Genomic DNA, 16,684 nt, shown 5'->3' with positions numbered 1-16,684 from the left:
AGCACATTGTCCTCCATCATCCGTAAGTGAAAGATGTTTGTAACCACCAAGACTCTTCCTAGAGCTGACCGGCCATCTAAGCTGAGTGATCGGGCGGAGAAGAGCCTTACTCAGGGAAGGTTATCAATAACCGGATGGTCACTCTGTCCGAGCTTCAGCCTTCTTCTGTGGAAAGAGGAGAACCTTACAGAAGGACAACCATCTGTGCAGCAATCCACCAATCAGGCCTGTATAGTAGAGTGGCCTTTCAGCTGCAACCCATCTCTGGAAAACATCCACACACTCATTTACACTTATACACTACGAACAATTTAGCCAACCCAATTCACCTGTACCACATGTCTCTGGACTGTGGGGGAAACCGGAGAACCCGGAGGAAACCCACGCGAACGCAGGGAGAACATGCAAACTCCACACAGAAACGCCAACTTACCAAGTTGAGGCTCGAACCAGCGACCTTCTTGCTGTGAGGCGACAGGACTACCTACTGCGCCACTGCGTTGCCCCGACTCTCAGACCATAAAAAAACAAAATTTTATAGTCTGATGAGACTAAAATTTAACTTTTTGGAGTCATTGCCAGGTGTTATGTTTGGAGAAAACCAGGCACCGCTCATCACCAGGCTAATCGACTTTTTTAGCAGAAGAAACTGGAAGACTAGTCAGCATAGAGGGAAAGATGAATACAGCAATATACGGAGACATCCTGAATGAAAACCTGCTTCAGAGTGCTCTTGACCTCAGACTAGGGCGACAGTTCATCTTCCAGCAGTACAATGACCCAGAGCATATTGCCATAAAAATCAATGGAGTGGCTTCACAACAACTTCGTTAATGTCCTTGAGTGGCCCAGCCAGAGCTCAGACCTAAATCCTACTGAACATTTCTGGAGAGATCTGAAAATGGCTGTACACTATCGCTTCCCATCCAACCTGATAGAGTTTGAGAGGTACTGCAAAGAGGAATGGGCAAAAATTCACAAAGACAGGTGTGTCAAGCTTGTGGCATCATATTCAAAAAGACTTTAAAAAGAATTTAATTAATTTTAGAATAAGACTGTATCATAAAAATTTGGAAAAAGAAGAGCTATAAATACTTTCCGGATGCATTGTAAGTAGAACAACTGGGTTTTGTATTACATGAGAATGTGAAGCTGATATGTTGTTTTTTTTCTCCTGTATCCATTAGCATCCACTACCTGCAGGGAACATTCACTATCTAAATGCAACATTTTGCTTTATTGAAGAGACTCCCTAAAGGGATGCTGCAGGAGGATCCATTTGTGATCTAATCTGTTAATAGATTTCCAATACAGAAGTTTATGAGAAGTTAATTCTCTAAATGTCAATCAAAATAAAGCCTGCACTGCTCGACGTGTGTTTCCAACATAATTGAGTGGACAGAAAGGTATCAAGAGAGCACCGTTCTACCATCTCAATTTAGCTACACATGTGATCATCTGAAAGTAATTATTCCCCCCAAATGACTGTCATCGAAACACATGTAAACATTTACTCACATCACTTACGATCTATAATCCATCAATAAAGCGTACTAGCAGATGGCGCCACCGTTGTGATTTCATAGGCTGTTTAGGAACTCGATTGCTTCCCATCTAAATTCATAGAGGGAGATTATGTGCGTAATCAAATGAGCGGCTCTAAATGAATGGGTTTGTATGGCGTTTCGATGAGAGCTGATCTGAGATCTGGGTGAGTATTATGTGAGCTGTGAGGCCAAGCTGTGGCAGAGACAATAAGCCCCCTGTGTCTTTTATTATGACAACATTATGACTGGCAACCAGTCATCATTTACAGTTTCCAACAAACAGGCAGTGAAATTAGAAGGGAGAGAGACAAAGTACAGCAGTAATACATTTATAAAAACGCTAAGGGGCCAATCACACTGAACGTGCTTATCCGTTCGGTTTTTTGTTGACAAGAAAAAAAAAAAAGAAGTGTGGTGAGCTTCATGTCACTAGGCAATGACTAAATAAGCAGTGTATTGTACAAGAACGCCGCTGTTGATTTTTTGTTATAATTGTAGTTAGTAGGGATGTCCAGATCAAATCACGTGATGGAAAATCGGCCCAGAATCCCCGATCAAACAGTTTCAGATGGAGTGAAACCTTTTTTTGACTTTACACAATAACAGCAAAGCGTGCAGCATGACATCACTCTGTTGCAGAGACGCTATTGGTTAATGCTGGCAAAGTAGAACACGAAAGCAGCTTGAAGCGGAAAGCGCGAGTATGTCTGTGGTCTGGAGATATTATACAGTTGATGAAGACACCATTGCCATAGCAAACTGTGAGATACGTAAACTTAGAATTGCCTGCTGTGTATTTTAAGTTGAGGTGGTATTGGTTTTTATATATATATTTTTAACTGTATTTGGGTCAATGACGTGACGCTCATTTTTTTGTGTCCATGTCTTTTAAATAAATTCAAGTAGGTTACAGTTTCAAAATAAATAAGCAAATTACTTGCATAAATTCTCTATTTTGAGGACCAAGTTTAATTTTTTGGTTTTAATCCATTTTAAGAAAATTTTTAGGGGATTATTGCAAGAATGTCAATGTGGTGTAACCAAAAAAAAATTGGTACCAAATAGTTTACCTTGTTTAAAAAATGTGAAAGCCTCAATGAAACATTGTATCGGCTAGTCTGGCATAATTTTACATTAGACATATTTAATAGTAAATAAAGGTAAATATAGCACAATTGTTTTAAATATTATAATTCATTTGGGGAATTTTGTCTGTCACCTCAAATTTCTGAAATGTCAAGATGGTGTAACCACCATTTATTGAGCCATTTTGTTAATATTGTGCACAAGAGAGTTAGACAGGAAATTGGATCACAGAGAAGAACTCTTGATAAGACTAATTGCTGCATGCAAAGGTTAGTAACTCTTTTTAAAATATGAGATACTTTGACCTTTTTAAGGTATGGTCAGCTATTCTTAGATATGCATGTCAAATGGTAAGACCCTAGAAATGCACTGATAATTGTTCAATATTATAAAAATAAGTATTATATTTAAAAGTTAAATTTGAAATATTCCCACCAAGCCCATGTGCTTACATAGATGTTAATGATAATGCCTGTCAATTTTCATTTTAAGTTGAAATGTCAAGGGGTGTAACTGGTTACACCATTTGACTCATATAGCAGGAGTCTTTCTGTTGGGGGTCAATTTAGTCAAATATCATTAGTTCATGATGCTGATCAAAAATGCGACATAAATTAGACTACTATTTGGAACTATTTGTGTTCATAGTGTAGATTATTTTATTATTTTTGTTTGAGAAATAGTTGCTTAATCCACAACATTACTATTAAAGCTCTGTAAACCTAGGATAAAGTTATTTTACTGCACAACATGAATGTTTTTTTTATGTAAATCCATGTTTATATTCACACAATATAATGTACACACTCTCTCATTCACACACACATTCATACACTACGGTCAATTTTGTTTTTCTAATTCACCTATACCGCAAGTCTTTAGACTGTGGGGGAAACTGGAGCTCCCAGAGGAAACCCATGTCAACTCCCCACAGATAGCCATCCTGGTCCATCTGGGACTCAAACCAGCAACCTTCTTGCTGTGAGACAACTGTGCTAACCACATTAGCCACTGTATCACCCTCCTTTGAAATGTTGTATGTATTTTTTTTCTTCCTGAGAAAGTCTTATTTCTTTTAGTTTGAATAGAATAAAAGCAGTTTTTAAAATGTTTAAACAGTTTTTAAGGTCAATATTGTTAGCCTTCTTAAATACAGAACAAACTACAGTTACCCAATGACTTGGCCAATCAATCTTACTTACCTAATTAACCTAATTACATTTTTAAATGTCACTTAAGGCTGAATACTAATGTCTCACAAATTATCTAGTCAAATATTATGTGCTGTCATCATGGCAAAGACTACGGAAGAAATCAGTTATTAGAATTTAGTCATTTAAACTATTTTGTTTAGAAATGTGTTGACAATAATATTCTCTCTGTTAAAGAGCACTTGGGAATTTCTTTTTTAAATAAAAGAAAAAATTAACATGGGAAATGAAACAAGGTTGACGAGCCTCTATAGACTGAGTGCACACAGCCTTAAGTTTTGGAGGTTTTCATACTTGATGCGCTCGCTGTTGTACTATTATTATTAACAACAGGAGGTGACTCGGAGGAACTTTAATGATGAAAAGTTGAGAAGAACAAGTCAGAAGTTGCTAAACAAATGAATTTATTTACAGTTGAAATCAATTTTGTTTTGTTTTTTTTACAGCATGTCTGATAATATTTTTTTCTTCTGGAGAAAGTCTTATTTGTTTTATTTCGGCTAGAATAAAAGCAATTTTTAAAAGCCATTTTAAGGTAAAAATTATTAGCCCTTTTAAGCTTTTCCCCCCCCGATAGTCTACAGAACAAACCATGGATATACAATAACTTATCTAATTACTCTAACCTGCCTAGTTAACCTAATTAAGCCTTTAAATGTTACTTTAAGCTGTATAGAAGTGTCTTGAAGAATATCTAGTCTAATATTATTTACTGTCATCATGGCAAAGAGAAAATAAATCAGTTATTAGAAAGGAGTTATTAAAACTATTATGTGTTGAAAAAATGTGTTGAAAATGTGTTGAAAAAATCTTCTCTCTGTTAATCCGAAATTGGGGAAAAAATAACAGGGGAGCTAATAGCTCAGGGGGACTAATAATAATTCTGCATAATTCTGCCTTCAACTGTATAAAATAAATAGTTTGTGGATAAGTTGTGGATACACTCATGAAATGATTTGTTGTCAGTCAGTCGTGTATGCTTGCAAAAATTGGCCTTTAATCCCAGCACCAAGGCAACAACGAGTAAGCAGCAGTTCTTACGTACTAGTGTTTTACGTACAGTGTTTGGCAAATTGTTTCTAAATAGCTTAGAAGTAAAATAGTGGATTTTTTTCTAATATCATCTACTTATTTTTATTTTACTTAAGCCAACTGAAAAGAAACAGTGATGGAAAAGGTGTTAAATGTTAAACATGTTTCTTTAGTTTGTTCATATTCTATTAATAAGGGCCACACATTTAATGTAAAGGATGTTATTACTTGGTGTATTAAAGTTCAGCAACCTGGTTTCATTGTTCTAAACACATTTGTCAATGACAATCCCACCCCCCTCAGATATTGTTCCTCAACTGTCATTACAATATGAGACATGGATACACCGTTCATGCGCCATGATGATTTCTTGTTGCCAGACATTTTGGTTAACATTTAAAACAAATTAAAATCACTTCAGCTGAAATTGTTGACTATCATTCTTAATTTGAATTGATTTTAATTGTCAAATTCAAAATCTTTGGCTGTAGAAGCAACACTGTCAGGTGGTGTAACTGGTTTTTGTCAATTGGTGTAACCAGTATTTTACATAAAAATATAATTATGTACATGGAAATAATGTGAAATTAAAATTAAAACACCCAGTTTAGTGTAATAAAATAGTTTTTAACATTTTTTACATAATTTGTCAAAGATTATTTAGAAATCAGATGTGTTTTTAGCATGTGTCCGGCCGAATATTGCAAAAACTCATTAAAATGTACATTTAGAGATAATGCGAATAAAATAAATGTTATTGTGGTATTTTAAAGTGAAGTATTTATTTCAGTGTGTACACTTGCATATCATCTAGGAGGAGTAAATTATTTAATATTTCACAATTTTTGGCAGTTACAACATTTGACATTTTCAGTTGCATTCAGTCTTAATGTTTGTAAAAAATGGTGTAAATGTTATTTTTAATTACATAAAATCAACATGAATACAATCTGTACATTTTAAAATATCTGACGGATGCTTTTAAATCAACTTTATAAAAGATTTTTAAATTTCCCATCTTGCCAAACCTGTTTTGTCACTGACCCATTTACTGTTGCACTAAAGTCTAAAAGTCTAAATCAGTGAGGTAGCTTGAACCATCATGTAATAAACAAACTTGATTGTTCAAGCTACCTTACAGAAGTGCTCTGTTTGTTGACAGAGTTGTTGAATGATAAAATAAGATGAATTAAATAAAATAAGGAAATACACACCTTCTCGCCTCACAGCAAGAAGATGTTCGCTGGTTCGATCCTCGGCTCAGTTGGCGTTTCTGTGTGGAGTTTGCTTGTTTTTTAACAGAGTTGTTGTTAACCCCGTTCGTGTGGGTTTCCTCTGAGTGTTCTGGTTTTCCCCACAGTCCAAAGACATACGGTACAGGTGAATTGGGTAGGCTAAATTGTCTGTAGTGTGTGAATGTGTGTGTGGATGTTTCCCAGAGATGGGTTGCGGCTGGAAGGGCATCCGCTGCGTAAAAATGTGCTGAATATGTTGGCGGTTCATTCCGCTGTGGCAACCCCGGATTAATAAAGGGACTAAGCTGACAAGAAAGTAAATGGAAGAAAATAAGGGAATATCCTCGATCGGTTTCTTCGCTGTTCATGTATTATAGAAGTATCGGATCGGTTTTCGGTATCGGCAGATACTCAAAATCAAATGACTCAGACTCGAGGGTAAAAATTTTTTTAAAAAAAAATCGGATCGCTAGTAATAAGGGATGCTCCGGAGATCGTATCGGCCGATAATCACATTTAATGGCTCGATCGGTACTCGCCAATCTGGCCGATCTTATGAACTGATCGTAAGTGTTTGTTTGTAAGTTCACAAAAAGAGGAAGCCACACATGCGCACCTAGGTAATACACATAACAGCACTACAATGTGTGAGAAGGTAAATGATGTGTGGGGGCATGAGCGATTGATGCACATGAGTCACAGCAGCTAAAATATATACAGATGTGGTGAGTCTCCTGCATATTATCTATTATTTTCTGTAAAGCTGCTTCTGTCCACACTAAATGGTTATAAGAGACATGTTTAGCTCCACTTAAATATCATACTAAGAGAAAAAATGTGCTGTATGCAATGGCAAAGTTACAAAAAGCTTGAGGCATTAGAATTAGTCATCTCTATCGGCCAAATCTCCATGACAAGGAATTAGTACTCTGTATCGGCTGTAAAAACACTAATTGGAGCATCCCTAAATGTAATATTTAATAATATTGTGATATTCAAAATTTGTGAAGTCGTACAGCTCCTCATAACTCGAAAACAGCGACCACAAGTCTCTTCTCCATCTTACTCTGGTCACCATTTGGGGAAATTTGTAATTGAACCAAAAAACAAAAAAACATTACAACTGTCTTAAGTTTGGCAATGAAAATTCGGGAATTGCAACCAGCAGAACCTGGAAAGTTTACAAAAAAATAAAAGAGTCCCTGTAGTCATCTTGAAAAAACAAACACTGCTGTCACTTCAACGGAAACCCCACCTCTGCTTCTCTTATTTGGTTGGAAAAGACATGACTGACTATACTTTTTTCAACTGCGGGTGCACAGAGCGCAAACACGAGATGTAGCAGGCGGTTAAAAGACATGGAGATCGCATAAGCAGCGCACAAAACTCTTACGGTCATTAGTAAACCATTCAAAAAAGGCACCTCTAAATGAAAAAAGCGAGTTTGGTGTGATTTGGCATTTCTGAACATGATGAACCTTTAGTAGCCTTTAGAGCATTTAGTTTCTACTTACAATATACTACTTACAATATATTGTTATTGGTATTGGTATTTACTTTAGACAAATTTTCTCAGAGAGTTTTAAATGAAGAGTTATTAATATTTATAAGGAATTCGATATTTGTCAAACTATAGTTATACTACATTGATATATATAAAATTTTTAAAATTGACATACATTGATATACGTAATATGTATGGTTGGGTTTATTTGGGAAAGGTTTTTGGAAATAAAATATTATTGTCACATATATATATATAGCATTTAGTATTTTTATTTTGTTTTTTATTAGTATTCTTTATTTTTTCTGATCTGTTAAACATTATTCATTATCATTATTATTGTTTTTGGTGGTTCGTACATATGTTTTTCCTTAATTTATTATTATTTATGAGATTATGTGATCAAGCAGAGTATAAAGAGTTACACAATGTGATTCAGTTTGTCTGATAAAGAGCCGGTGTGCTCATTACAATGTTAGATGCTGTGAGCTTTAAGTAAATAGATTCATTAAGTAAATCAATAAATTCTACCCCTTCACGTGAACATGCAAAACGAGGGGTAGCAGTAACGGTAAGGGCAAAGACGTAGAATTGGGACTGGTTATGTCTAAAAATTCTAGTGCTTTCAAGAAGTGAAATTAGCACATCACTGACGTAAAAGTGGTTTATATTTTGTCTCCTGTTGATCACACCTGTACTTTATATGTGTTGTATATGTATGGAGCAGACAGAAAGAGAGGTCATCGGTTGTTTTCAGATTCAGAGTGACCAGAAAAAGAGGAATGAGACTTAAATGTGTGCTGAAATATTATCTCCATGCTTGACTGCAACATCCGTTAAAAAAAAATAAATAAATAAACAACAACAACAACACTAGCCTGTCTTTCCTCAGAGTTGATTAATATTGATTCTGTGTTTGCACGAGCATGTGGGTCTGCTCAGGTGGAACCAAATTACTCTGAGGCGCTCCAGTACTGCTCAGCCCCTCAAGGAACACCGCAAAGCATTAGTGCTCTGCTTTGTGAGAATAAAACCAAATTAAAGAAAATAAACAGGATGTAGTTGAGATACTGCCAAGGGAATCGGGTTCCAGGCTGTTGATTGGGTGAGTCTTAAAAGACACTCTCGGACTGCAGAGCATTTGGTGCAGAAACGCTAATGTGAGCTCTGGAATGGTGAGCAATTGCATTCGGATAACATCACACGCTTCTCCCAATCATTTGCAATACTTTTGCATCAGACAAATGAACGTGCCGTTCTGTGCAAGGTAAGAGGTAAATCTAAAGGGATAAATACTTTAGTGACACAATAATACTGGCATGTTCTCCTTTTGAGTAACTATAGCAACAGTTGTGGACTGCTCTTCTTTATTACACATGCACTATTATTCTAGTCAATCTAAATTATATCAATCTAATTAAAGACTCTGAAATTTCTGTCTAAATTAATCCTAAAATATGCAATCTGATTTGCATATGCATGCATATGCGCATATTCTAGGGAAGTGTGATATGTATAATTCACAGTTATATTGTTAGTTGATTAAATTATATGCAAGCTGACATTATTTTTTGCATATTATATTTTGCAAAACAAAATCATATCGTAAGTGTCCAAAAATTATGAAGAAGCCTATTATGATGCATTTAGTTAAGGAATGAAGTTAAGAATGCTAAAAATTGTTCCTGTACTGGTTTGGCATTTTCATGTGTGATACTGACCTTATACAGCTAAACTAACAAGTAATAAAAAGTCACAATTTAAACATATTTTAGGCTACAAAATCATTCTGAGGAATTATTAAAACAGTTGAGATGATGCATGATGAGATCACAACACTGGTTAGTCTGTCTATCCAAGTGCATCAAGCAGTAGATCCTTAAAATTAAATCCTCAAAGTCCTAAACCCTCAAAATTTTCAAATATTTAGACAAAAATAATAGTAAATTTATAAAGCAATATGATGTATTTTATCATCTTTGCCTAAAATCACATTTAATTATTAATCATTAATTTTAATTAATCATTATTGATGCTTATGCTACTGTAGGTGTTTATAATGCAGCATCTATTGACCTTACTCTTCACGTCCAAGAGGGCACACCCATTTGAATCTTTTTTGGCTCAAGACTTCCAGTCTCGTTAACTTCCATTCATTTCAGGCATTAAAAACAGCTTGTTATGCTGCTTGATGTTGCAAACTGATGGTTTTTATTCTATTATTCTGCTTTGTCTATATAATCATGCAAACACTTGTTTGTAAAGCAAGTAGTTTGACGTTTTCTGCCGTTTATTATTCCTAGTCATTTCTCCCATAGGTAACTGTATTGAAAGTTTCAAAACAAATTGTTCTTATGTACAACAACTTATGTGTCTCTTGATGTTTTTGTTCAGAACGTTTTTGTGCAATATCCTAAATTATACAAAACAAACAAACAAACAAACAAACAAAAAAAAAAACGGAAATTATGGTATTTGTAAATGAATCTGTCATTTTGAGGGAATCGTTTTTTTTTTTGTTTTTTTTTGAAGAATGTTGGCTGTTGGCTGATGATACCAATCGACGTCCATAGTAGCATTTTCCTATTATAGAAGCTGATTGGTACCATGAACCAGCATTTTTTCAAAATATATTTTATTGTGTTCAAGGCAAGGCATGTTTATTTATATAGCACATTTCATACACAATGGTAATTTAAAGTGCGTTAAATAAACAAAAATTAAAGAAACGAGAAAATAAAAATGATTTAAATAATTAAAAATGATCAAACCAGATAAAACAGATAAAAATGTTTTTTTTTTTTTTTAAATGGATGTAAAAGAAAAGAAAGATAATGGTGCAAACTGTCGGATGTACCACAGTGCACATTCAGTAAACAGATTCTAGTTCTGATTTAGTTTCGAAGTCTTGATTTGAATGTGCCTAATGTTGGAGCACATCTGATCATATCTGGAAGCTGCTGAAGGTGGATTCTCTCTGCTTTGACTGAACTCTTGGGATTTTTAATTTACTTGATCTTAATGATCTGTTTGGTTTGTATTCAGTGAGCATATCTGCAATGTAGAGGTTCTAGGCCATTTAGTGATTTACAGACAAGTACTAATACTTTAAAATCTATTCTGAATGTAACTGGGAGCCAATGTAAAGACCAGAGGACAGGTGTGATGTTAGAATCCTGGCAGCAGCATTCAGGATGAGCTGCAACTGTCTGACTGTCTATATGGGAGGGCCAGAGACGAGTCCATTACAGTAATCTATCCTGCTTCTGATCATAAAAGCATAAACAAGTTTCTCTAAGTCCTTACTGAAAACAATGTTTTGATGCAATGTTTTGAGATGACAGTGTGCCGATTTAGTTACTGCTTTGACATGACTACTGAAACTTAGATCTGACTACAGAATCACACCAAGATTCTTGACCTTATTTTTTGTTGTTTGACCATACAGCCAAGATACGCATTTACCTTAAGAAACTCCTCTCTGTTCCCAAATGCAATGACTTTTTAGTTTAACTAAAGAAAGTTGACCCATCCAACTGTTAATTTCATCAATGCATTGGCAGAGGGTGTAGTCTAGTCCAGTGGTTCTCAAAGTGGGGGTCGGGACCCCTTGAGGGGTTGCGGAACAATGAAGGGGGGTCGCCTGGTGATTTCCAAAAATCTACTTATTATTATTAGACCATAAGAATTACCATATTTTATCCATAACCAACTGAAGAGAAAAAAACAGCCGTTTATAGTTACTATAGTATGCTTATTGTTCTATTGGATTGCGACCCCTGGGGTAAATACATTATTTTAAAGACAGCAATAGCGTCAGATGCAGCAGATTGATTTTATAACACCAGGTTAAACTTTCTGGCCCATTTACAGCACTGAAATACATTTAAAAAATTAAACGAAGAATAGACTTTGGTCTATTGGTGTGTGTGTGCGCCATTGCATGCAAGTTTTCTGTATTTATAACCACCTCAGGGGATATTGGGGATCGCGAGTCACTGGTATTGTTATTTTAGGGGTCGCGTGCTGAAAAGTTTGGGAACCCCTGGTCTAGTCAATAGGCAATAAGGCTAGGGATAAACGTTCATAAGAATGAATGTTTAAGGGTGCTTTCACACCTAGACTTGGATTATCTGTTATTTCTCTCTATAATGTAAAGCCTGTAATGCATAATTTTAGCCAATGGTTATGTATGAGAAAGTTTAACCTCTGATTTATATTTGGTGAGGATGTCTGGGGTTGTCAAAATTCTTTTTCGCTTTTCGCTTATAATGTCTTACTGCTTATCATCATCAATTAAAATAAAAACGCATGACAACTGAGCAAGACTTTTTTACTTGCATGTGACTTCTTTTAGCTCTTTTGATCTGTTTAAAAACTTTGCCGTATGAAAGCAAATCGCACCAAGAATAAAGAGCAACACTGTAACAATTTAAATCCCTGTTTCAGAACAAAACAATCAATATACAGTTGTGAAAGCACCCAAGGACTACTTAATAGAGAGCATATGTTAAGTAAATTTTAATATTTTAATCCTTTTAAAGCAATCCACTTGTGAGTACCAAGGTGAAAAGAGAAAATTCAAACTCCTTTTCAAAACAAGTAATGGAACAAAGTGCGAAAACAACTTATATCTGGTAGAAAACCCCTACCCTGAAATTAAATTTCCCTGAATTGGCTCCATTATGCGTTTTTACATAACTGAATGTTCTGCTCCGAGCCCTGCGCAAGCTGTTTACAGAGATGGCCTGCAGCAAATTACCCATCATCCACGCCGACTGTGAATAATTCATTCACCTTCTGTGGAGTATTGCGATGGGAGACCTCCTCGTTTCCCAGTCATACTTTTAGCTCTAATTTGGGGTCTCTGATTAATTATTCCTCCCATTAAGTACATGATTGCAAGCTCTTCCTGACGTTAATTTCCTCGAAACTGGGAATTCGGAGCTATCCAAAGTCATTGGGATCTTCCTCGTAGAATACCGGCTCCGGCGATTTGAGGTCAGCGAGAATATAGAAATGCTAATGAGCTCCTAATAAACACCCGTTGAGGGCTGGTAAGGCCCGTTTTGTTTCATGTGAGGGAAGCTAATGAGGAGGAACTGCAATGTTAAGGCCCTGATTCCCCAGAGTAAAGACTACAACTTTATTTTCTTTGAAATAAATAAGCACACATTATTCATGCATGAATTATCCACATGGGTACAGATGAGAAATTTCGACACGACCTCCAGCTGAGATGCTCATGGCTATCAACGAACTGTCCTCCCACTGCAGATAGACAGTAAAAGAAGTTAATTTGCAAACCACAATGTAATTATGACACTTTGACAGCTTCTGAAAATATCTGCACTTTCGGGACAGTTCTCATTCGCACCCCGCCTCGCTGACCAAATCAGAAATCATGCATGCGGGTGGTTCTGAAGTAGGCTCACGCTTTGCATAAGATAAATAACCAGGGAGGGAAAATGTCTGTCACGGGCAGAGATCAAAAATAAAACCAGCCATAAATCAGAGCGGATTCAGTAGCGCTGCTATAAAAGCGACATGCTGCTGCTTGATTTGCACATGTGAGATGGAGCCCAAAGATGCAAAGTTCTCCAGGTATGGCAGAGGGATGGAGTGGGGAAAGATGAGCCAACAGCTGCTCTTTGAAATGCTGAAATGCCTGCTGACAGTACCAGAGTCCTGCAGAGAGACACTGAAAGAGAGTCTGCAGGATAATAAGAAGGCTTTGATCTCCGTGGCATGGCCGAAATAGTCTTTTCTTAGATATGTGTTTGTTTGTGTCTGTGTACATCTATATATACACAACATGGGTGTGTGTGTGTGTGCGAGTTTATCTTTAAGACTGTATTATTATTATTAGTTTTGAACTTTGATTGGTTGAGCTGTGTTTGAAGCACACATATTATATTAATGCGACAAGTTGATGCGTTGCTCGGCAACTAGAAAATGCCATAATATTAGTAGGTGGAAGGTTGCTTATTTGAAAAGTTTTTTATTATTATCATTAAATGTGCTTTTCATAGAAGCATAAATACAACCCAGATGCTGTTAAAAATTTCTCATGACTTTTGATTATTCAAGCTGACTATTGTAATAAATCTATTGCAAAAAATTGTAATAAATACCTGGTCTCATGCACCAGGTAAGTGGTCATATCAGACATGATATTTTGCATTGTTATTATCGTCATTATTATTATTTTTTACATATACACTCAAAAATTGTTTTGCTGCTTGTTTAGACTATTTTTTTTTTAAACAAGCTGAATAAACAAATTTTTTGGGGTCAACAATTGTTTAATGTTTAATCCTATCAACTTAAAGGGCGACTATTTTACCACTTTTTCAAGATTTCAGCTCAAAATCTCCGTCAGATTATGTATTAAACCTTTTTAGAATACTGTATTTATTTTCCGCTCTGAACACAATGTAGCTGTTTTTGTTACCTGTGCCTTTAATGCAAATGAGCTAGTTCTCCCCGCCCACTCTGTGCCTGTCAGAGTGTGTGAGAGTGTCTCCATCTCCTGCTACATCAGAAAAACGGCACAGTGACAGACATGAAGCAGATCTCATATAACATATGAGGAAATACTACAGTAAGAATTTTCCCAATGATTATTTGATGTATTTGTTGTGGAGTTAATTCAAGCCTTTCTGCAATGTTGACTCACACACAATGTTTAACCGTGCACTGTTTTTGCACAGCAAATGTGACAGGATACACATTAATATCCACTGCTGTATGGATATCCGTTATGTTAACCCCTTTCAGACCCTGCGTCCATTACAATGGACATCACATGACATCCCATTTTTCTGAAATTTGGAACATAATTCAGGTCTGAAGGGGTTAATGTACAAAGTAAACCTGATTTAACATCCACAAACTGGGTTTGAAGCATCATATTACATAATTGTACTAACATGCGGCTGTGGAGATAAAGACGGTAAAACCGCTGTAATTCATTACAAACATGCACGTTTTGAAAACGTTTAAAACTTGTAAAACTCGTTCTTGATCACATTTGATGATGATGATGATCACAGAGAGCTCAACATATCTTTCAATCCCTTGTTTGACTTATATACTGTTACACTAAAATACTTACACTATAAAACCCAGCAGTCAACTTTATCAAATGAACTCAGTGTAGTTGACTCAATTTATTGGAGGTTAATTCTACTTATCTGAAAAGAGTTTTGAACTTAGTGTTGAAGGAAATGAGTTAATTAAATATTTCATTACTTCAACTTAAATGGAGTAAAACCACAGTACTTATATAGATCAGTTTTTTTACTTAAATGGTTTGTAGCAATCAGTTTCCTCAAATGGTTTTTTGTTGCTCTAACTTACTGGGTTTTACAGTACTCAAATTGCTTAGTTTACACAAATAGATTAAGTTCACAGTACTCATTACGATTACTTTTTGAACTTAAATGGTTTGTTGCAATTGGTTTCCTCAAATGGTTTGAGTTACCCTAACTTATTGGGTTTTACAGTGTACACTTCTGAGAAAACCACAAATCACTGTTTATTTAGCTTGTAATTTATTATAATTTATACAGATCCACTGCATAGAAAAGACTTGATCATCCCAGTCAATCTAAATTAATAAAATATTTTAAAATATTTTAAAATATTTCAAAATAGAGCTATTTAAGTCTTTCAATCTAGTAAAATTATATTCACATCGCAATATAAAATCGCAGCAAAACAAAAGATCCATGTAATTATGTTCCATGCGATAGTGTAAAATGCCTAATTTTTGTCATGAGATATCCATGAGTTCCACAGCACTTCAGGTGCACCCAAATTTAATAAGCGACACCTATGAGAGAAACTTTAATAGAACAAAGACATAAAACGCTTAAAAATTTCAGTGCATTATATAAGCAATCGTGCAAATGCACACAACTATTTGTTTTCATTTCCTGCATCATGTGATGCTAGTGGAGTTCTGTTAGTAATGTGGGAAATAAGTTACTCTCTCACTCTGTTTACACCCCTGTAAGAATTGAAATATTGCAAATATTCTGATATCTTTGACAATTCAAAACATGAGCTGAAAACAGAGACTGGTAACTTCACAACTCAGCAAGGGGAATGCGGGAAAAACCAGTTCCTGCTGCATTTGCATCTGAGTCTGCTTCATCCCCCCAACTCACACATATGGTCATTTCAATGTTTGAATGTTCTAGAATTAACCAAACTGACTTTAACTATCATGTTTGATATCATTTGAAATGTCTCAGTGCGATCGGTACAATGGTCTCATTCTCTCAGAAATAGACATAATCAGAACAATAAATATATAACTTCAGGCATCTTTTGAACCACTGTGAGGGGTGTGACACTAAGTGTGAATGCCTTTTGTTATACATTCACACCCCCTTCCTTGAGGGAATTCTTGGATTATTTAAGGTAAGGGCTAAGAAAAGCTCAAGGCGATTCTGCCTAACCAGATCAGCCCATAACATGGGGTCTGCCCCATGTTATGTATATTTCAAAGTCAGGAATGCATCTTTTTCATCTTGGATTTATCTTTGATAATTTGATGTTTTGTATTGATCATTTATGAATTGACTGATTGAATTGGCATAATACATTTACCTGACTAATAAATTGTAATGTTTGACCATATTTTGCTCACTCTGTAATTATTAATTCAAGTAGATTACGCTGTATCCTTGTTTCCGCACGTCTTGTGTCAGGTCAGTAGACGGACTAAAATCCAATTGAGATGGAGCATTGGCACACTAATTGTGTTTTAGCGATCCGGCTGACTCTTGATATTGATTCATGTGTACTTAGGTGGAAAGGGCGATAACTTCCGTCTAGGTCAACAAGGTGTTGCACGACTAACCTAGATTGGGTACCCGACCTTTGTTTGAAGGTAATATTATTCTAAATTAAGTTCATATGGGAAACCATGGGCTTGGTGAAAACCAAAGTTACTATAGAGTCCAGTAGTCGGGTACATTTATATTAATGCCCTAACCTCTAATTAGAAATGATGATTGTCTTAACTCAAAGGTGTACATCTAAGCGGGACTAACTAAA

The 16,684-nt window shown here is 35.7% G+C and overlaps 1 long non-coding RNA gene across 10 annotated transcripts in view; it reads right to left on the bottom strand.

The window, feature by feature from the left end:
* Nucleotides 1–16,684, bottom strand: part of LOC137488332 (uncharacterized) — a 300,450-nt gene that overhangs the window by 261,889 nt on the left and 21,877 nt on the right. Inside the window, exon 4 of one of the 10 annotated variants that reach the window (XR_015515359.1) lies at nucleotides 12,749–12,886. The exons of the other annotated variants lie outside the window; for them this stretch is intronic. This is a non-coding gene — a long non-coding RNA (uncharacterized LOC137488332). Of the gene's footprint in view, nucleotides 1–12,748; nucleotides 12,887–16,684 lie in introns of those variants that run through there. 10 annotated transcript variants of the gene reach the window in all.

This window comes from Danio rerio, chromosome 18 (assembly GCF_052040795.2).
Source record: "Danio rerio strain M-AB ecotype USA chromosome 18, GRCz13ab, whole genome shotgun sequence".
In the NCBI taxonomy this organism is placed as follows: domain Eukaryota; kingdom Metazoa; phylum Chordata; class Actinopteri; order Cypriniformes; family Danionidae; genus Danio; species Danio rerio.
The sequence above is the reverse complement of the archived record's forward strand: the minus strand, read 5'-3'. Positions and strand labels throughout refer to the sequence as shown.